This window comes from Ambystoma mexicanum, chromosome 1p (genome assembly GCF_040938575.1).
Source record: "Ambystoma mexicanum isolate Mex_15411 chromosome 1p, UKY_AmexF1_1, whole genome shotgun sequence".
Lineage (NCBI taxonomy): Eukaryota > Metazoa > Chordata > Amphibia > Caudata > Ambystomatidae > Ambystoma > Ambystoma mexicanum.
The window spans coordinates 329,742,765-329,765,512 of NC_090921.1; positions in this window are offsets into that span (position 1 = coordinate 329,742,765).

Sequence of the window (22,748 nt, forward strand, 5' to 3'; positions counted from 1 at the left end):
GCACCCGTGTGTGCAGGTACTTTTGAGCACAAGTCTCCACTCTTCGTAGGGCTCAGACTTCCTTCTAGTTAGGTGGCCTCTGATGTCGAAATGGGTCTAACGATTACTTGCACTGCCTTTTTTGCTCCCCATCTAGGTGGTCTGCATAATTCGTGCTTCTAACTCTTTAGACCCCTTGGTCTTGTATATATATTGTAATGATTGTGATGTGTTGGTTTATTTGGGTTTTACCGTGATTCTTTACTATGGTCAATGTTACAAAGGCCTTGTAATAAATGTGTCTATATTTTTAATATAACACCTGTCTGGAGTAATTTGTAAGCGTCCTTGCTTTGTGTGCTCATTGTGGGCTTTCAGTCACCCTCACCCCTCGTGAGACCTAGTCTTGACCGCCGCCATCGCTACCCTGATTGGTCTGGCTTGTCCAGAGGTTACCCTGTTCCAAGAAACTAGGCTGGCCTTCTGAACCTCTGCCCCTCCAGGACAGAGTTCAGAAATCCATCTTAACATTGCTTAACGCAGTTTATGAGTTTATTGATTAGAAAAAATCCAAAGACAATGTGAAGTGGCACCAATAAAACCAATGAGGTGGTGGCTCTTTCGCATATTAAAGAGCATTTTTGGAAGATAAGAATGACCAATGAGCTTTATACCTGCCATATATATCTGTGAGAGTTGTATGACTGAATCACCAAATACGTAAAAGAATGCTGGGTTTGGTCAGTCAGAAAACAATAAAGCTTTTGCAAATATCAAGCATATATACAAGTCTGACCATCAAAGATTTTAGCTGTCAGAGTGGAATGACTGATAACAGCTCAAAATGATTTGCAGTGTTGTGGATCAGCCAGACTGTGAGAAACAAAATTGGCTTTATATTTAAAAAATGACAACTGCAATAAAATGCTGCTCCTTTTACAATCTCCCGCTCTATGCCTGGGCCAAGTCAGCCTTGTTGTAAATATGTCAGTGGTGAAGTATCTGTTGGGATATAAAAGAAATACTCACTGTCTTGGCAGACAAATATTCATGCATTTCATTTCCAAGAATGACAGTGCTACTATGGGCATCTGTTTGTGCTCTAGTGGGAGGAGCAAGAGGTGCATACATCCAGCGTCCTGTTACCAGCTCATGAGGAGTAAGGTGATGGTCTGACCAGGGCTGATTTCATAGTGCAAATCAGGCTAAGGGTAAACAGTGGATCGATCCTTTGTGCATTGTCATTTTTCTTTACCTGTCCTCTCTTTGAGCAGGCCATTGACCATCTATCAAATCCCCTTTGCATGTGGGTGATAATCAGAAGAGAATGGGCCTCATTCCGAGTATGGCGGTAAGGGATAGCGGCCACCGGTAACGAGCCGGTGGCGGTAATCCCTTACCGCCATACTCTGAGTTCCCTTTGCGCCCTCGCCCTTAACGCCTGCTTTGAGCAGGTGTTAAAGTCGAGGGCGCAAAGGGGCCTCCAAGCCAATAACGGTGACCGTAATGAACGGTCACCGTTATTTGCATCTTCCCCATTCCCATTGAGCCCTATGGGGGCTCATTTGGGAATGGGGAAGAGCCTTGGTGAATGGGGAATTACCGCCCCGCCAACCTTGGAATGGGGCGGTAATTCCGCCATCCACCAAGGCGCTGCCGGTCCTGGTACGGCGTCAACCAAGGCGTTAATAGCGCCATTGGTTAGCGCCGTACTCGGAATGAGGTCCAATGTGTGCTTAATAGCCAGTAGGATTTTGATGTACTCAAACAATTCATTCACAAAGTGCGGTCCATTATCAGACCTTAGGACTTTGTACACTCTCCATCTTGGTAATACCTCACTAACGAGGAATGTAGCAGCACAGGTGGCATTGAGTGTGTGCATGGACCCACTTTGATCCATCGGGGGAAAAAGGGCAGACAACTACCAACATGTATCTGTAGCTATTGCAATTTTGAAGCATATCTACATAATCTATATGCAAAAGCTGTAAAAGTCCAGTAGGATGAGGTATTGCTCCTCTCACTACTCGCAGCATATGTCCTGAAGTATATTTCTGGTCCACTGTGCAATTTACTATGAAAGCGGTAACATGCTCAGCAAGATTAGGCACAAATCGATCCTTTGAAATCAAGGCTGCAAGACTTTCTTGTGTTGTATGTGCAGGAAGGTGGAGCTGATCTAATGCTTACTTTAGTAATGGGAGGGGAATGACCAGTTTGCTGTTGCTGTCCTACTATCACATTGGATTAGTAGGGAATAATGAACACCCCCTCCTTTTCCACAGCTCCTGCTCTTCTTGGGGTGCATGTCCCTGTCATTCAAGTATTTGAGTGATGGGTCGAGAATTACACCCATCTTTCATTAGCATACAAGGTGCTGTGTCGAATTCAAATACTTCAGGAGAATATGCAGCTTTTTTGCTTCTGTGTCAGCAGCTTCGTTGCTGCGGGAAATTAAATCTCATCCCCTTGTGTGGGCTGCGCACTTCGCCAATGCGATGGACAATGGGAGTTGTAGTGCAGCTATGAGCCTGTTCATTAATGGAGCATGCAGCACTAGTGAGCCACCCGTGCATAGGAAGCCCCACCTTTTCCAATCTGAAAGTCCTTCATGTACTGTTCACATCACGTAGGCAGGGTCTGAATACACTGTGATCTCATCTTCATGCATTTCGAGGGCTAAAATAAGCGCTACTAGCTCGGCTGCTTGCACTGAAAAATGCAGAGGAAGTCTTGCACTCACCATAATCTCAAATTTGACCTTCAGTTTTAATTTTACCACTGCGGTCCCAGTGGGCCTTTCCCCTGAATCCTGGTCAATGTTTTATGACCCATCAATAAAGAGTATTTCCCTGCCTCTGATGTAACATGGGGTATGATTTCATAATGTTCAGTGTACTTTGAGCAGTCAGGCACATTGTCTCCTTTCTCTATTGGCTCTGCTATGAACATTGCTGGGTTCACTACCTTGCACCTCACTATCTTGATTGCTGGGTTTGAGATAATCACTTCATACCCAGATGCTCTCTGTGTAGTCAATGTGCTTTTGGGTGTCTCAAGAATGGCGAATAGAGCATGCTCCCCATACAATGTTATTTCACAGCTGTAGGGGAGGCATAGTATGACAAGTATGACACTGACACAAATGATATAATTTGTAAAACCTTTATTTATTTTGTGGGGTTTGGAAAAATTCCTACTTTGTATTATATCTAGGATGAGAGTCGTCTAGACCATCAAATAATAAAGAAAACAGTCTTAGTTGTGTCTGTCAAATCAAAATGGCCTATACTAACAAAATCTAATTCCTGCCCTATCTCTTGTACAAAAAAGTGTTCAAAGGAGGTATGCATATAAAAGGAAAATCAGTGTTCGACAAAGAAAAAATGTGCTGAAGCAGCCCTCCTCCATCATAGAATATGGCAGTCTCTATAGGCAGGATGACACACTCTGGCTCTGGCTTTAACTGTTATGCTCACCTGGTCTCTGCAGAGGCATTGGGGCTTGGTTGCAGCTCTCCCTGAATTTGAATCACCCCCTTGAGGCCTATCCCTCAGTAGAAAAGCTGTGAGTGGTGGTATGTGGTGATACTGCTGTTGCATGGAGATAACAGTGTGTGAGTGCGCCAATCTGTGATTGTTGTATCTCTCGACCCCTTCACCCCAAAGTACGGTTTCTGTGAGCATATGCCGGCCCATAATGCTCACCTGTGAATTATGGAAGATAAGCTCTCTGTCCTGCTACTTCTGGCAGGGGCGCGTCAAATGGTATCTAGTTCCTTCACTGATCCCTGATAAGGATTAGTCCAGTCCTGCTGCGACTATACTTCTCCTTATGAATGGCAAGTCTTTCTTGAGCTCTTGTGATGCTGTTCATTCTGTTTAATGTCTTTATATGTTGCTCCTATATATGCCCACAATAATGTCTCTCATATGTTTTCTTCCTTTAGATGGAAATGCAGCCTCATTGCAGCTGTGAGACGCGAGGCGCGGCCGGATGGAAGATGGATGCTACCGCAATGTTCGACAGCAGGTAAGTGATAGTTTAAGGAAAACCGCAAAATATGGTGATGCGCAACCTTAAACGGACTGTTTTTTCAATGTCTAACCCTCGTCGATCAGGCGCTGCTGTCGATGATGGAACGTGTCGTGCTGTGGTGCCAAGATGAAGATTTCGGCATTCCGGAAAGTGTAAAGGTGAATACTCGGTCGCCGAAGAGATGCACAGGTAAGGACAGCTTCCCCCAGTTGGTAAGTATGCTGGCAGGAAGCAGGATGTCCAGGAAGCAGGATCTTCAAAGGTAAGTCTGATCTCAGGCGACGGTGAGCGTTATGCTGCTTGCAAGTGCAGAATAACGCGAAGCATTTGTCTTGAGGATCGAAGCAGCTTATATAGCTGAGATTGTGGGCACGCCCATTAGGGCCGGTTTACCAGCCACACCCTGCCACTCCTAAAGAGTGAGCACGTGCGAAGACAATCCATTAGCAGCCACACCCAAGAATACGCTTGGGGCTGCTTAATGGATGCAATGTTCAAGGTTAATGCATCCGGCTTAATGGATGAAATGTTCAAGGTTAATGCATCTGAAGTGCTATGTCCATAATAAAAGCTTTTTAGTGTTAAGTGGATGTTCTTGTTTACTTTTGTTCATGAGCCTGGCACCAAAGGCGCCAGGAAAGTGTCCACCCAGGTCTCCTGTGCATGCGACCCCTGAATGCCTGTGACCCTGGTTTCATGACCATAACAGCACTCCCCCTCAAGGCCCCTCTCAAGTATGGTTATCCCCCCGGTCCTGGTTTGGTGGGATTATTGCGATGGAACTGTCTGATTAAACGCGGTGCATGGTCGTGTTCACTGGGTTTCTAAGTTTGGTCTTGAGGTACGTAACCTTTCCAGTCAATTAGGTAATACAATTTTGATCAAACCACCTTGGAGTCCAGGATGGATTTGACTTCATATGTTGGTTCTCCATCTATTACTTCGGGCTCTGGCGGAGAACTAAGCCGTGTATTGGATTTCATGGGTTTGAGGAGAGAGACATGAATTACGGGGTGAAATTTCATGTGAGATGGTAACTCCAATTTCATGGCAACAGGATTGATTGGTATCTTGGGCAGAAAGCTCTTAGCCCCTTCAAGGGAATATATTTGGATGCTAACCACACCTTTGCTCCAATCTGGTTGGCGGGAGCTTCCTTCCGATGTCGATCAGCAAACAGTTTTTTCTTTCCTTAGCCTTGGCCAGATGCTCTACACCTTCTTAAGAACCCAAGTGATGGTTTTATGCATGTTTTTTATGGCTGGCATTTTCAGGGTAACGGGTGAATCAAATGCTGATGTCCTCGGATGTCTTCCATGCGCAGTGTAGAATGGAGTTTTCCCTTTGCTTGTGTGAACTATGTTGTTGTATGCATACTCAGCTATCCAGAGTATATTTTTCCAAGAATCCTCAGACTGTTGCAACATACACCTGAGATATTGCTCTAAAGTTTGGTTGGTTCGTTCAGTTTGCCCATCAGTTTGAGGGTGATGGCTTGTGGACAACTGGAGATTGATTTTGGCAATTGTACAACACTTTCTCCAAAAGGCAGAAACAAACTAAGTTCTGCAATCAGATACTAATATTGATGGAAATCCATGCAATCAAACCATTTGCTCTAGGAACACAGAAGCGAGAGTTGGGAGTCCCTTCAGAGGGATGAAATGGGCCATTTTGGAGAATAAATCCACAATGACTAATTTGGTGTTGGATCAATTGCAGGGTGGAAGATCTGTGATGAAGTCCATTGACATGGTATGCCAAGGTGCTGGCGGTACTGTTAGGGGATGTAGTAAGCCAGCAGGGTTCTGTTTCTGAGACTTGTGTTGTGCACAGACACTGCAGGTTTCAATAAATTTGGCAATGTCTTTTCGCCAGGTTGGCCACCAGTAGTTTTGTTTTACCTCAGGCTGAGTTTTTGGCTATTCCTGGGTGTCCTTCCACTAATGAATCGTGGTAATTTGTGATAATTTCCTTTTGCAGTTCGTGGTCTTGGAAATATAATCGTCCTTGGAAATACGGTAGATTATCTTCGATGGTATACTGGTCACCTTTTAACAGCCATTACTGTTGTGTTGATTGATCCATCGGGGATTGCAAACTGGTTCTTTGGTCATCCACACATGTGGTGGCAGATATTCTGGTTTGAATCCTTTCCTCAGGAATTATGGCCACAGGGTTGGATGCCTTTTTATTAAGTCATGCGTGATAAAGCGTCTGCTTTGCCATTGCGTACTCCAGGTCTATAAGTGATAATAAAATTGTATTCTGCAAAAAAGAGAGCCCAACAAAGTTGACGCGAGGATTGTGCTTTGGCGGTTTTCAAGTATTACAAGTTACAGTGGTCCATGATGACAGTGACAGCATGTCTTGCCGCAAGCAGGTAATGTCTCCAGGCCTTGAATGCTGATTTAATCGCTAGTAATTTCTTATCTGTGATTGCTTAGTTCAACTCGGGGGCTGAAAATTTGCGGGACCAGAATGCGACAGTGTGTAGTTGTCCTGTTTCAGGGTCTTGTTGTGACAATACTGCTCCCATGGCTATTTTTGAAGCATCTGTCTCAACTATGTAAGGTAGGTCTGGTTGTGGGTGTCAAAAAACTGGTGCTGTAGTGAATGCTCGTTTCAACTTCTGGAAGGCTTCTTCAGCTTCTGTTGACCAATGGAACTTTAGATTTTTCTTTCAGAAGGAGGTAATTGGATGTACAATTTCTGAATACCCAGGTATAAACCGACGGTAAAAGTTGGTGAATCCGAGCAAGCTTTGCACTCCATTCGTAGATGTTGGTGAGGGCCATTGGAGGATTGCATCCACCTTTCGTGTATCCATATGTACGCCTTGTGGTGTGAGCATGAAACTGAGAAACTCGACCTTGCTTACCTGGAAAAAATGTTTTCCAACTTGGCATACAATTGGTGTTGTCGAAGCTTCTCTAAGACTGCCTGGACATGGCCTACATGTTTTTCAATGGAATTTGAGTATATAAGAATGTTGTCAATGTAAACAAGAGCACAAACGTCCAGTAGTTCACGGAGTACATCATTCATAAAGAATTGGAACACCGCAGGGGCATTGCATAGCCCAAAGGGCATGACCTGGTATTCAAGGAGCTGTACTTCGTGCGGAAGGCCATTTTCCACTCGCCTCCCTCTTTTACTCTTACAAGATGGTATGCTCCTCTTAAATCCAGTTTGTGTAGATTTGAGCATGTTTCACTTGGTCCAGGAGCTCTGGTATAAGTGGTAAAGGATATGGATTTTTTACTGTGATCTGATTGATGGCTCTTTAGTCGATGCAAGTTCTTAAGTCCCCCTCCTTTTTAGGCACGAAGCATAAGGGCGAGGAGGCAGGTGAATGAAACCGTTCGCCAGGTACTGATCCAGGTAAATTCTAAGATGCTGATTTTCCTGTTCTGTCAGAGCGTAAATTCGGCTGCAAGGGATATGGGCTCCGGGTACAAGATCTATTTGACAATCATAGGGTCTGTGCGGGGGCAGAACGTTGGCTTGCTCTTTTTTGAAGACATCCTGGTAATCTTGGTATTGAAGTGGTAAGGAACTGATGAGGCCCAACACGATTCCTTTCTTTGGTTGCAGATTGGTGTCATCTTTTTTGTAAAGAAAGAAATTGAGTGGGCACCACTTGGTAAAAATCTGTTAGAGTTCAATAGTACAACAATGTTGAAGTTTCGGCTTTTTAAAGAAAGGGTACAGGAGCTGGCTGCGAAGAGTCTGGAGACACCCTGACTTGAAAAACATTTGAAGCAAGACACCGGGTAGAATACCAAGTCACACAGCTGCTCTCTGTTGGACCCAACCTGGGTTGTGCAGTTTACAAAGGATCTTCAAATCTGTGGTTATTCAATGTGTAAATAGAGTGTCCAAAATAATACCAATATTCAAATAGGTGAGTCTTTGTTGTATTCCAAAAATGGTGATTTTATCAAAGAAACAATCTTCAAAAGAACAGTCACTAATACTTTCTTATTGAGGAAGCGGCTGCCATAACCTTTTTTTTTGAAAATTGGTTTTATTGGTTTTCAACAAGGTTATTGCAGTTTTCATTACAAAGATTGTGAAGTAACTTGTGTGCAATACAATGACTCCCTTCCCATGACCAGAAGGTATTTCTGCACATGTTGAGCCTAACATGGCCTTTCAGTTCATTTGATCCTAGCGCTGCCATTAAAACCCACAAAGCTGTTGAAGAGTACAGGCATCAAATGAGAGTGCAATGGTACTATTGTCACCAGGATGGGCAAAATACACGGGCAGGTGGCTTCTGATGATGATGCAGAAATGCATGCAAAAATTGAGTCTGAATGAATGAGAAATTAATGCAAGCTCCTGACACCTAGGGGTGAATTTTGAGGTTGGAAATTTGAATTTGAGAACAGAAGCATTGAAGAAGTTAGGGAGGTGGTAATTGGAGAGCTACCAGAGATATGTGTGTCTGATTAATTATAGTTTTGACTTTGTTTGATGCTGGCAGTCCTGATGGCAAAGAAGAAGAAATTGCAGGTTTGTCAAGTGGTTTGTGAACCACGCAGAAAGACAGCCACACTGGAGACTGATGGACTGCTCATATGTTGATTTGAAGTGGTATTGTCAGTGCTGTGTGGTCGAGGTGGGGCAAACTGTTTGCTGTCTTGTTTGAGATAAGGAAAGGAAGGAGGAGCTGCTGTGGAACCATATGGGTAAGAACAATTTGATGTCAATGATGGGTTTGGAACTAATAAAATGTATTAAGAATGATTGGGAGACCATAATGAAAATGTGGCTGTTGTTGCTGTGGTTTGGGCACATCTGTTCCCTATGAGAAAGTGGAGGGGGCAAATAAACTGGCTGTGGTGAACAGGAAATGGAAAGAGATGAACAAAAAACTGCATAATGTTTGCAGGGGTTTAGGCATCTGAGAGGTCGAACAAGATATTACCCATTTCAAGAGGCTTCCATTTTTAGGCAAAATAGGGTGCAGTTACCATTCCTAGGAAAAGAGATATATTTCTGATGACGTGATGGATCTTGTGGATGGGTTTTGGAGGAGACTAGCCACAGTTGAGAGGTTGGGGTGAAGAGGCACTCCATCTAATGATTGCTCATACAGTTGGGGGGGGAAGGAGAAAATGGATTGACCGGGGTAAAAGACGAGACAGACATGCCAAATGAGGGTGTGGAGGGGGGCGGGAAAGAAAGCAAAGGGAAAAGGCCCCTAAGAAAAGAGAAGGGAGCGGGCCAAAGGGTGTAAATGTTCAGGAAGGTTGACTAAATCAAATGTAAATATTGGAATTAAATGTGAGGGGGGCAAGAGAAGAGGTATCGAGACATCGGTGGGGAATATTTGATAAAGTGCAGGAAGTTGTGGAATGATATGTAAGAAACAAATCACCACCAAATGAAACATCCTTTTATCATCAATTACGAGACTGCCTGGTCATTCGCTCTGTCCCGCCCAAAAATTACCTGTGAGACTGAGAGGCATTTTCCTCTATCTTGCAGGACTATTGCGAGTTATGGGCAGGATAACAGGACAGGCGTAAGGCATCTCTGTAGCTGACTGGCCACCTGATTGGCCACCTGGCGAGAGGGGGCTGTGCACACAATGGACATGCAAGAGTAGGATGAGGTTTATCAATCTAGCCCACTTTGCGAAGCCACTCTCATATGTAGTGACAAAATACTGCTTTATTGAAGGCATGTTTCTCTCTTATACATCATTCCCCAGCCAAGTGGGATGGGGTACAGGGTGGGGGGGATATACACAGTATCAGACGTGCCTCTTTAAAAAGTTAAACCAAGGGAATAACTGACCAAAGTTTTGAGCTAAAGTGTGCCAAAATTGCTGGCTGCTCCAGGAGAACAAAGTCAGAACAACCTACTAAATTTGCGATAATAAAAGGGTCCTTCGTGTTAGGTAAGATTTTCACAGAACTGATAAATCTTCCTGACATGGGTCAACCCTAGAACTTTTTTCTTTATTAGTAGGATATTGTTCCTTAATATCTCTGTGAGTGGGAACCTTATCCGCACTCACAGAATCTTTAACTCTTTTAATGGGGGTCATTTTGTTGACTCTCCATAGTGTATTTTTAAAGTTATTCTCTTTAACAACTTATTGGCAATAAGTGCCTGTTTTTGCTGGGTTGATCTAGGGCTTCCCTTTTAACTTTCTTTTGCAAACCTTGAGATAACTACAGTTCCCAAGGGTAGAAAGGATCTTTGGATCCCTTTTACATTTTATTCTGTGAAGCCAGCACACCCCACCTTATGTGGTTTGCTGGGGAGATACAATGTATCCCCTTTCACATTAAGACTGCAACAATTCTGTTACAGGGACAAGCTTATCTTCAATGGCTGGTGGCAGTGATACCTTGTATTAATTTGGTGCACCTTTACCGCGCGCTGTGTTAACAGCTGCAAAAAGGCACCTAATGGTGCTCATTTCACCAAAATGGCCCCTGTCTTCTTTTTTGCCATTTTAGTGTTTCTTCTCGTTTCTTGTTCCTTCCCCTGATATCCACGGTGGTAAATTCCTTTGTGTGATTTTTATTTTAGGTGGGAATCCCCTGGACTCCCCGCCAAGGCTCCAGTCTGTCTGTGAGGGCTGGAAGCGAGGGAGGCGTCCAAATAATCCACAGCCCTGTGTCTTCCACCTTGCTTGAATGGGGACAAATCCCAGTGGGGGGATGGATCTCCTGATTGGACAACCAGACAGCCCCACCTTGTAAAATACAGGGAGAAAATGCAGAGGTTGTGCTGTAGTTGCTGATAAATACTGTGAACCTGGGAGCTGAAGAGAAGTCAACCACTGGAACTGAAACTGAAGAGGATGATGAAGGAAAAGCGGCTGAAATGATTTCCAGTGACCGGAGAACCTGCTGTATAACCAGAGCCTGCTGTAGCCCTTCCTTGCAATCAACCTGGGGACTCTGAAAATGACGACCCTGCCACAGAGCCTTGTGAAACCCAGAAGACCTGCATTTTAAGCCATTTTACGCATCGCTGCAATCTTGTGTTGCTGCAACAGCCCAATAGCCTGGGACCTCGAGCCATCGTGCGGTGCACAGTTTTCCGAATTCCGAATCTCGCTGAAACTTCGTGGGCATCCTGGTGGATTGCCAGAGACATGAATCAAGTCCGAAAATTCCCCTCAACAGAGTGCTGGACCTTTGTAATGATGATAATCCAACCAAGATTTTCTGTCTTCTTTTGTGCTCCTTGAAAAGGTGCCAAATCCGCAGAACCGCATTCAGCCACAAGGGAAACCTTGCCTAGATCCTTCTTCATTGATACCTGCTGCAAAGTTCTTGTTTTCAATCACCTCGACAAGGAATCCACTGACCGGGCATTTCACTGCAGACCCTGAAGTCCTCCTGCTGCAAAATCTTCTTCAATACTGAGTTACTGTGTTGGCTTGGGTATGTACTTACACTTAAATCTCTTAGGATTTATGTGTAGCTGTGGGGTGTTCTATGTGATGAGGAGGCCTCTCATCCAGTGCACCCAGTCCCATTGCTAGAATCCTGCAAGGGTGTCTTCTGCAAAGCCCCTGAACCCTCTTCTAACTCTAAAGTAAAGTACTCACCTGTTTTCCCAGTCTTTCTAAGGAACTCTGACTTTTGCTACTAAAGAACCTATCCTCGCGGAGTGTGGAGGCAGAGCGTGGAGTGTGCTGGAGTGGAGACTGTTTACATTGTCTATCAGCAAGGAGGAGTATCTTTTGTGAACATTATTTAAACCGCTCCTGGCCGCAGAGCGGGCCACGGAGTGTGGAGGCAGAGTGTGGAGTCTGCTGGAGTGGAGTCTGTTTACAGTGTCTATCAGCAAGGAGGAGTATCTTTTGTGAACATTATTTAAACCACTCCTGGCCGCGGACCAGGCTGCGGAGTGTGGTGGCAAAGTGTGGAGTCTGCTGGAGTCCGTGGGATCTGGGGATGCAGAACACAAAGGTAAGGAAACCTCCAATGTGTCCACGTCCTTTACTGTGATCATTTCTCGTTACGTCGCTAAGAACGTATTGTAAGACAACAAACAATCCTACGAGACGCCCACTGTTTTGAGTGAAGAGCCCTTCATTAACAGCTGACTAGCCAAACCCAGTGAGTCCTTGCGTGGGGGGATTGTGGGACTACGTCCTTTGACCCCCACGCCGAAGATCACATGCAAAGACATGTACCAATTCCACACATACCTTCTACGGAGGGCCCTGTCAATCGGGACTCCTGCAGTGCCTCGGCGCATAGGAGGAAGCAAGGCTCTGCTGGTTGTTTCGTGGATCACCCACTACAACCCGCCAGAGCCAGGAGTGAGAGAGCCCCCAATTGAGTGCTACCCTGAGCAAGAACAAACGCTACTTCTCAATACCCAGAACTATGCCCAACTCTGAGGAAAGCCAGCATGCCCTGGCATATAAAAGCCATCCCCATACGAGGCAAAGAACACAAAAGATGTCAGAGTTGCGGACTACGGCATCAACAGCTAATAGCAGCAGTCTATTGGGAGATGCAAGATCCATCGTGACTAACGTGCCAAGCGACCTTCCTCTTAAAGAGCCAGACATTGAAAACGTCTTGTGTGACTGTGAGAAAGACGAAAAACAAACACCCATTGCGCTAGAAATCCAGCATGAACTGACCTCAGAAGGAGCCAGCTATTCTTATGCCACATGAGATGACAACTATTTCAGCATCCCAAAAATGTCCTCTAGACTCAACAGCCTGCATGGAAATATTTGACTCAGAAGTCAACACCTTGCATCACACACCTATAAGAGAGGAACAATCTATTAAGATTGAACATTCACAATCTGATGCTTTGGAAACATGTGCTGAGATATCAAAAAAGGACACATTAATTGAATCAACCTATGTAAGTGATCATAGTGATCCCTCCATGGCATCATCTTCACAAAAGGAGAGAGCCATGAAGGTAAAGGAACTATGGAAACACCATTACGAAAGAACAACAAAATCAGAGCTCTATGCGAAGGCAGTTGCGCCACTTAGCCATAGGCGCCTGGAACGCCTTTCCCCCGATTTGACAGAAAATGAAGCTCTGATAGAACTCCAAGAAACAATCAGGAACAGGAAAAACAAACGACAGCTAAATCTATCTGCCACCAAGATGTAGACACACGCCACCATGGGCACAACAACTGTGGGCACCTTACTATTGGAAGCCCTCACAGATAATAACGCGCAAATGATGAGTGCTGAGGCGAATAGAAAGAAAAAAACATCCAACAGTGAAGCACTTACCTGCTCTTGTTCTACAAACTCAATGCAACAGCATGAGTCCATTGCCACCACCATGGTTGACCTACAAAACATGATGGTGGCAGTAAAAACGCAAATGTTGATCCCGTACTTGAAGATACAAGAAGCGCACATCGAAACTGCCAAGGCACACTCCACATTACTAGGCTCCATCCAAACATGCCAAACAAAAGAGCTTCATTTGGCAGCAACGACTAGTCGACATCGCAAGTCAAGACAGAATGGACAAAGCATGACTCACAGAAGCCTTAATTACCATCACTAAGACTTCCATAATGAACAATCAAACACGAGACACAGCTCGTAAAATCATTACGTGTAAACATGATGAAAAGAGCGGACAAACAATGAAACAACCTACTCAAAGATCTTAGATTAACAATGACAAGTCACAAAGAGATGACACAAGTGAAGCACTTCTGATTGACCTGACAACAGACACACAAAAGAACATGGCAGTCCAAAAGAAGTACATCCCGATGCCGGCTCAGAATTCTGATCCTAAAGGAACACTAAAAATAGGGAACGGCAGCTATAGTATCACTGAACAACAACCACAGAGCATCTCACAAAAAGCCAAAACAGAAGTATCAAAAACACAAACAAAAAAACAACAGAGAGGCTTGAGTGCATTTCTTAGAAATCTGTTACACAGGCCAAATGAAAAAGAAAAAAAAAACAACCATCAAGAACTCACGGAACAGAGTGCAGGGAAAACCAAACCGACTGGAATCGACGATAAAACCAGTCAAAAAGAAGAACACAATCTAGAAGAAAGCAAAAAAAACAAGCACCAAGAACATGTAGCACAAAGCGCAGGAAAAATCAAACCGATTGGAATCAATGATAAAACCTGCCAAAACATATAATTGGCCCTATGATTTGAGAAGCCCCGAACTACCATCCCAGCACAACACATGGACTCAACAGACATAGACCAAGGAAACATTGAATCATTGACAAATCTTTCTACCTATTTGATACACGATTCTGACATAGCTGCGAGTTAAAGTACCTCGAGAGATGAGCAACTGGAGCCACAAACAAATACTTTGTTGATGATTATTCTTGATTGCTATGAGGAAACCTTCGCAGGATCACATATTTCAATCGAATGATCATGCGAAGAGATCTCAGATGATGAATTCACTCCAGAAACATAATCATAACCTCAACGATGTTGGAGACATGAGACCATAATCACAATTAGAGCCCGATGCCGATGCCCGCTCCGATCTAGAACGTACTGATCTGAGTAAGGAGCAAGAAACAAACTTGGAAAGTCCAACTCTGGAGTGCCCCCAATTCGTTGATCCATATCAAAGGGCTAAACAATATCGACTTAAACTGGAAGATAGTACTAAGGTACTAGGTAGTACTAATCAGGATAAGGAAATTATCATGAACAGAACCAGTACACTACGACTTTTTAAAGCAATACCTAAACTAAGAACCCTTAACACCAAAGATATAAAATTAATTGAGTTCATAGATGATAAAAGACCTGACAAAATCTGGATCCACTGTTACTACTTGGAAACGCTGAGATTTATAGAATCCTGTAGCAAAGAGAAGAAGTTGTTAGGTTTTGACCTGACACTAGACGAATCCGATGACACAAGGCACGTGGATACCTCAAATATGAGCTGGCAAGGTATCAGCAGAATGTACTCAGATATCAGCAGCTGTGAAAGCCCAACAACTGACCGGGATCCAAAAGAACATAAAAACTACAATGAAAATAGACAAAACAAACAGCAAAAACAAACTCTCGACCGATACCGATCCTACAGATGGAACACGGAACAATCGCCCTTTTGGCGGGACGCCAGCCTTTGATAGATCAAACTGATTCACACAACCGTTCGCTGCTCCAACAACGAGCTGGAAGCCTCAAACAGCCAGTCACACTTTGCTCTTGGCACACCCGAGGTCACCAGTATCTATTGCATTCAGAAAAGGAAGACCTAAACAAAGCAAACATAAAATGTCTACAAGAGACATGGATGATTGAACCACCCATCTGTGACGGTGTCACGCGGAAACAGCAAGTCAATAATTGATTATATCTATGCCACCAAAGGAATCACTGAAACCCTGACTGAAGCAAATAACATATTCAGCGAACATAGCGATCATTAAATTCTGAAGCGCACGTGGGAAGTATATAACACCGAACCCCGCAGAATTAACGTACCTCTGTTGACATTGTCTGCCAGAATGAACAGACTTAAGATATCCCAGAGTAAGCTGGAAACCATCACGGCCTCACTTAAGAACTCTGATTTGGAGGACAATTGTAAAGTTAACTACGGATGGTTACTAAACCAATTCAAACTAACAAAGGGGATGAAAGACACTTCGCGTCCAGCGCAAATAAATATATTTATAAAAAAACAATCGCTGAGAAAAAGCAATAAAAGAAAACAGTGATAAAGAGAGCCAAACACGAATCTCCCCTAACAAGAAAGACAATGATACTTGCAGCAAAGTAAAAATTCAAAAACTGGATGAAAAATACGAAAATGATGTGAGATCAAGAAAATGCAGAACTCATGATGGATACACTAAAAAACAATAACACCAGACGTTTGTAGGAACTACTCAAACCTAATACGAAATCGAAGGACACAATGATAGTAGACATCCCCGAGTCTGCCTGGGTAACTTACTTTATCGAGTTATATAAAGAAAGACCAACAACTGTGATCAAAGCAACAACACCCACTGGAAAGAAATGGAATGTGAGCCATGACATTGAGGAACTCACAAATTTAATCAGGAAATTAAATGCACTGAGAACACACGGCCCGGAAGGTTTGTTAAAAGCCATTCTAAACAAAAAAAAACTGAAATCTGGGCAAGTTTCTGCAGAGAAATAATTGAGCTAATCAACCGCACTAAAAGCGTCCCAGATTCATGGAAACTTGCAACATTAATGCCCATATATAAAAAGGGATCAACCAAGGATCCGATGAACTATCGCCCATTGGCATTTTTATAACCATTAGGGAAAATATTTGCCAATCATCTACTGACAAAGCTAAACTCCGGGTCAAAACACACAAATCACCAAGCAGTCCGACAACATGGATTTGTTATAAATGTGGGCACGAGTGTAAACTTGACAATTTTGAATTTGTTGAAGCACAAAGCCGACAGGACAAAAACGCGAATCCATGTTGCGTTTGTAGACTTGAGTTTAGCCTTCGACAACATCAACTGTGATCTACTCTGGGAGAAACTGGAACAATGGGGATGCACCAGCGACATACTCAAGCCAATAAAGCTCCTATATACTAATACCAGAATACAAGTGAGAATGTCCGCTGATGGATCATAACCAACCTAATCAACACATGGCATGGTCTAATGCAAGGTTGCCCTCTCGCTGCAGCCCTTTTCAGTTTTTTTTACATCTGAATTTGAGGCATCCATCTATGCACCAAGTATAAACCCCTTGAAATTAAATGCCACTGCCGTACTCTGCTTAATTTATGCAGATGATATCATCATCCTGGCAAAAACACCTTGCGGCCTACAAACTGCACGCAATAAAACAAAAGAATACATGGATCACAATGAGTTAGCAATAAACATACAAAAGATGAAAATAATAACTTTGACACAGAAATCCAAAAAGAAACAGAAGTCCTTTGCATTCTACCTACAAAAGGAAAAACTGATACAGGTCGCAACCTATAAATACCTAGGAATATAGATCAATCAATCTGTAAATGAAATCCCCTGGGTACATCATCTGAAATCTAAAGCAAACGCCCTATCAAGACAGGGCCTGATGATACACAGAAAATTTGGCAAATGTTCACTTCAGCCAGCCGTAGCTTTCTTTAAGCAAAAGGTGGCAGCAATACTCGCATACAGAGGAGAATCCATGATCAATATGGACCAATCGATATGGATGCAGCTAGAAGCTATCTACTGGCGGAAAATCCTCAGCCTGCCACAATCAACACCAATGCATCGGATACGCTTTGAGCTGGGTCTACAATCTCTACAGTCAATAGTCTCATGGAAAACTCTAGACTTGTACAGGAAACTGAGCAATGAAGATAATATTCCGGCACTGGACATCATGAGAACCTATCACCTGAAGGTAAATGACACAGCCCTAAGAAAATGGAAAGAAGCAGCCAAGAAAATGTGTATTGAAAAGGACATTTCTCTTGATATGCTGAGGCAAATGCCACAGAATGTCAAAAAGATGCTAGCAAGGATAGACTGGATTGAGATTCAAGACAAGAAAGATCAATACAAGCTCAACCGAAGATGTGAAGGAGAAACAAGAGCCCTTAACCAGCTACCCCACTATCTCAATCTCTTTCCGGAACCTCGAATGCGAGACATGATCCTGAGATTCAGGTTGAACATCCTTTCCACCTGAGAAATCTTAGTAAAACAGACTCAAAACAAAGCTGCTAACAACAACTGTAGATTCTGTAAAATGATCGAAAAAACAGAATCTATATACCACATAACCATGGAATGCGAAGCACTCACCAAGAAACGATTATCATTCAGTGGCAAATACCAAAGTGCCAACCACAAATTGAAAACTAAAGAACTATGGAGCCAAATTTTCATGGGCAATAACAGAAAGATGGTCGCCACAATTGTGCACTTTTGGGAAGACATTAGTTACGATAATTATGTTCACAATACGGAAAAGCAAACGAAAAAAAACAGACTTTAATTGCAAATTTAACAACAAATGTAAGGTTTAAGATACAAATGTAAGGTTTAAGATACAAACCAAATGCATTTTAAATAAATAAAAAATAAATAAAGAACCTATCCTGACACTGCCTGTTGGTCACTAGTCAAAGTGGCCCCCTTCTGTCACTGAGAACACTCATGCTCCAAAAATAAGGGACAGACTTTGAAGGGATTGGGACTTTTACCTAGAAAATAAAATGCATGTTTAAAAGGTTCTTACTTGTAAAGAGTTGGTTGGTAACTGTAACTCTAAGAGTGAACAGTTACAAATTTCCTTACTTACCTTGGATGTGTGATGCACTATTCTTAAAAGTATGGTTAACATCTTTTCTTCCTTAGAAAATGTTTTGCCAGTCTATTAGAAAGTAGATGTGAAGGTATATTCGTGTGCTTCTTCCCAAAAGTAAAGTGTTGGTTTCTCCAGATTATTCCTGCAGGGTAATTGTATGAGTGTCCTCCAACTGTTGGTATCACCAGATTAGTCCTTTGAGGATAATTGTATGAGTCTTCCCCAACTGGGTCCTGCTTCGCCTGACTTGCTGTTAGCCTGTCCAGTATAAGTCTGTATTAGGTTGTTGCCTACCTAGAATAACTTTGAGTAATACAGTAAAGTGTAACATTGGGTCTTACTTTCCCTGTGCTATCTAACCTAGAGGCTGTGGTTCTAACTGTCCCTGATGAGTCATACTTCAGTTATCCTTATAGCTGGGAAAGATCTAACCTGGACTGTTTGTGAGATATAAAAAGTATATGGGTTTTACCTACCTTCAGTTAGCTGTGTGCCTTCCCAAAAATAAGTTAGAAGAGTTACTGCTTATCTCTATCTGTGGTTCACTGATCTCAAAAGCATCTGTAATTGAATATTACATCCTTATGTTTTACTCACCTAGTGTAACTGTGTGTCATCACAAAAGTAGTTGTAGGTTTTTACTGTATCTGGAATAAGTTTTCCACTATTCACAAAAACTATGTTGTCCAGTTTACTGATTAATTGATTTGTACTGAGAGTCATTTCACAACTGGCAGGGTCTACTGCCTATGCATTACTGAATGTAATTGTGGAAGTAACCATTGTTTTTTTTTACTCCTCAAGGATAGGTGTGACCAATACTGAAAGTGTATGAAAAGGTTTTGACTTCCCTAGAACTACTGTCAGGGGTTTCAAATAAGGTGTATACGTTGGTCTGGGTACCTTCAGGTATAGTGTGGTGTTTTTATAATTGTGATTTCATATAATTTGTTGGTACTTACTTACCCCTAGATATCTGGGCCTACCTGTATTTAAATAAATCATTTATTTTTACAACACAAAGTGTTTCAGTGTTTCTTTGGATCTGTTGTATTACAATTTCATTTGTACGGATTCTACATTCCTCTCTCCCTCCTAAAATAGGCCTGGCTGTTCTGTCTATGCTACCATGTACTCGGGTGTTACAACTTTATACTAAGAGTGGAGTCTTGTACTTCCTTAGTTGAATGGTTTTACTAATCCCTTAGTTGGACTTCAGAAAAAATGTCCTAACACTTGGTGACAGTCAGCAAGGCTCTCTGATTACCATAGGTCAGAGGGAAGCTGCAAAGGAGGGGCTGACACATATTGTTTGAATATTGGAAAACAGTGATAAGAAATGGGACACTGCGCTCACCTAAGCACAATAACTGGTTGTATGCCTCTGAGATCAATGTTTAGAGTTCTGTTGTACACTTAATCTGCAGCATTAATTGTCTGGAGGCTGTAACACCATGAACCAACCATAATCACTAAAACAAATACCAAACTAAAGATGTGCAAAGTGTGCATATGTGTGTATATATGTTTTTGGTGAATGTAGGATCAGAAGGGGTGTGTAAATATGTATTTATCTGATTTACCTAGACAAAGCCCTGTGGCGAAACATTAGCACATGCTCTAAGGAGTTGATGTTGGTACGTGACTCATTTGTGTTTTTTGGGATATGTGACTCAGTGTTCCCTTGGGAATATTTTAGGTGGGCAGCTGACTGTACAAGGCTGATTCAGTTGAGATCACTATTACCCAGGGATCAGCTCAGTGGAGGTGACAGAATCCTGCAACTGCTCTTTGCATACTTTACCAATTGGGAAGTGCAGAAGAAAGAATTTACCTAATCTATGGAGACACTGGGCAGGAGCCCCCTAACAACCAGAAGTCAAGAACCAACTTTGTATTCCAGCTTCAATCTGTTTCGTCGACTCGGCCACTTAAAATGACTTTAAAATACTTTATGAGCAGCTGCTAGCTCCTGGAGCTAACTTTGACAGTGGCAGCTTTTTCAGTCCACAGTTGCATCATTGGCCTGCTGTCTAGAGTCGTGGCCTGACATGGTCTAGTTTTCGAGCCGATAACCCTTAAAGAAGTGCATCGCATCAGGCAACCCTTTCGAGCGGACTCAGCTGATTAAAAATGCTGTATCAACCCATCGCCACTGTTTTTTTGTCATCTGAATCGAGACCATCTCCGTTACAGGATAGCACCGCTTTCTTGGATCATCTCAAGCTGAATAGACCATCTTGAACCCCATGATACAGTGGGAACACTAAATTGAAATGTTTTGATGCCAACTCAACCCATTTAAAGTACCTAGAAGCATATTTTGATGGTGTTGCTCCCAAGCATTTGAAGGTATTTTAAGTGTTTCTCTCCCCTTGGCCCATCAAAAACGGTCCTAGTGGCTTGTAAGACCCCCTTCTCTGTCTGAAAAGACATCTATGCAACTCTGACAATTGCTGCTACAATCACTGTCTGTATACCCCTGTTTTTAAACCCAGAGTGCTCCCATTATTCCAAAATCTATCTGTATTTTCTGTGTTTTTACTTTACATGAGTGATTCATTCATGAATGTATTAGTTGTGTGTACCTTCTAGCTTAATTAAGTTAATCCTATTTTTATAGAACTTTGGTTGTACATTATTTGGGAACCACAGGACTATTGTTGTTTGGACTGCTTCTGTACTCGTGGACATCCCTCCTGAAGCCTACTCTTGGCCTGCACCATCCTTAGAGGCTAAGGAGGTATATATATGGAGGTATATTGTGAGGCTGAGCCTTTTTCTATTTTTAGGATTGGGATCACTGCTCGATTAGTAGTAGTGTGGGGCTGAGTAGGAGTTTTATTTAGTATTCGCACTCAGGAAAGGTGGATCTACCAATCACAATCCCCCTTTCTTGGGTGTGGTTGTGCCTTCACAGCCCACTGCGGTAGAAAGAAAATGACAACAAAAATGCCTGCTGCATTAACATAGCAAAGGGACTGGGTGCCTTGTTGGCTGCCGGCACCCATTTTGGAACCTGTTTCCATGGCCGCCGTCATCCGAAAAAGGAACTAGTCCCTTTTCTATATTTATTGGGGGGAGCCATTTTTTTCTTTTTTATTCGATTACCCGGGGTGTGAATAGCTGTCATGCTCTGGCCTACAAAACTTGGGCTGGCGGGCCGTTAAATCCCATGTCCGCCCTGCCACCGGGGCGTTAGAGCTACACTCATCTCTTTACTCCTGCAAGTCCTTTTGTCAGAAAGGTGAAAATGGTAAGGTATTTAACGCATTGGGCCTCATTACGACCCTGGCAGTAGCCGTGCCTGCATTGCAGGCACGGCTGCCGCCCGAGTCATTTTTTTTCTGGCGCCCTGGAATGGGTAATTACCGGGGTATTACAACCCCGGCAGACACGGTAATTGCCCATTCCAGGGTACCGGAAAAAATTCTTCCACTGTAGGGCTCAATGGGAATGGGGGTGGCTGTAGCACTGGCACGGTTCATTACCATGCCGGTGCTACAGGCTTGCTGTACTCGCGGGTGCCTTTAATTCCGCCAGGTCAGACCTGGTGGAATGAAAGGCACCCGCGAGCACAATTCGTAGTCTGTCCGGTAAGCTTACCGGTACCGTAGTTCCCGGACCGGCAGGCTCGTAATGACCCCCATTATCTTAGCTGTTTTGGGAGCAAAGTGCTAATGAGCGTGCATCGTGTATACTGCTGGGGATGAATCATAGCCGATTTGAATGCTCTCCTTATCTCACTGACAGAGCAGAGGGTAACATCAATGACATGTTGTTATGAAACTGCTTTCGGTCTAGTGGCCCCATTTTTTTGTTATTTATGTCAGCAAGAGCTGAAAAATTAGTTCAGTGGACATTTTGCACATTTTACCACCACCCTTGGAGTGGAGATAAGAATTGGTGGATTTTCAAAGTGATTATTTACCTGGTACTGCCGCGCCATTTACTGCCAGCTGAACTCTTTCAGAATACGGCCGCTGATATTGGCATTTTGCAAATACCAAAGTTGCAGCAAGACTCTCAGTGTCCCCCAAATGCTTGTTACAAGTTGCGGGAAGCTGTCTCTATTTTCTTACAAATGATGTTTTCAGTATTGAATTGTTTAAAAACTGGCGATCATTCAAAAGATGCTAGAGACGATGCTGTGACGTATCCTATGGCTTTAATATGGGATAGATTTTGAGAAGCCCCTCAGTGTCTGTGGAGTTCTTCAGAGGGCAAAGCATCGAGTTTGACCTTTGGAGGCGATGATAGAAGCTTGATATTTTTCAGCTGGAGCCAAGCATGCCCTTTAATTTGATATTTAGAAGTGCTCCTGGCCTCTCTCTTCCGGACAAGCAGCTTTTCGGATTACACTGAGATGGAAAGTGCTCTTGTTGCTCGAACACACTTAAGAGTGAAAGTAAAATGCATTGTTTGCT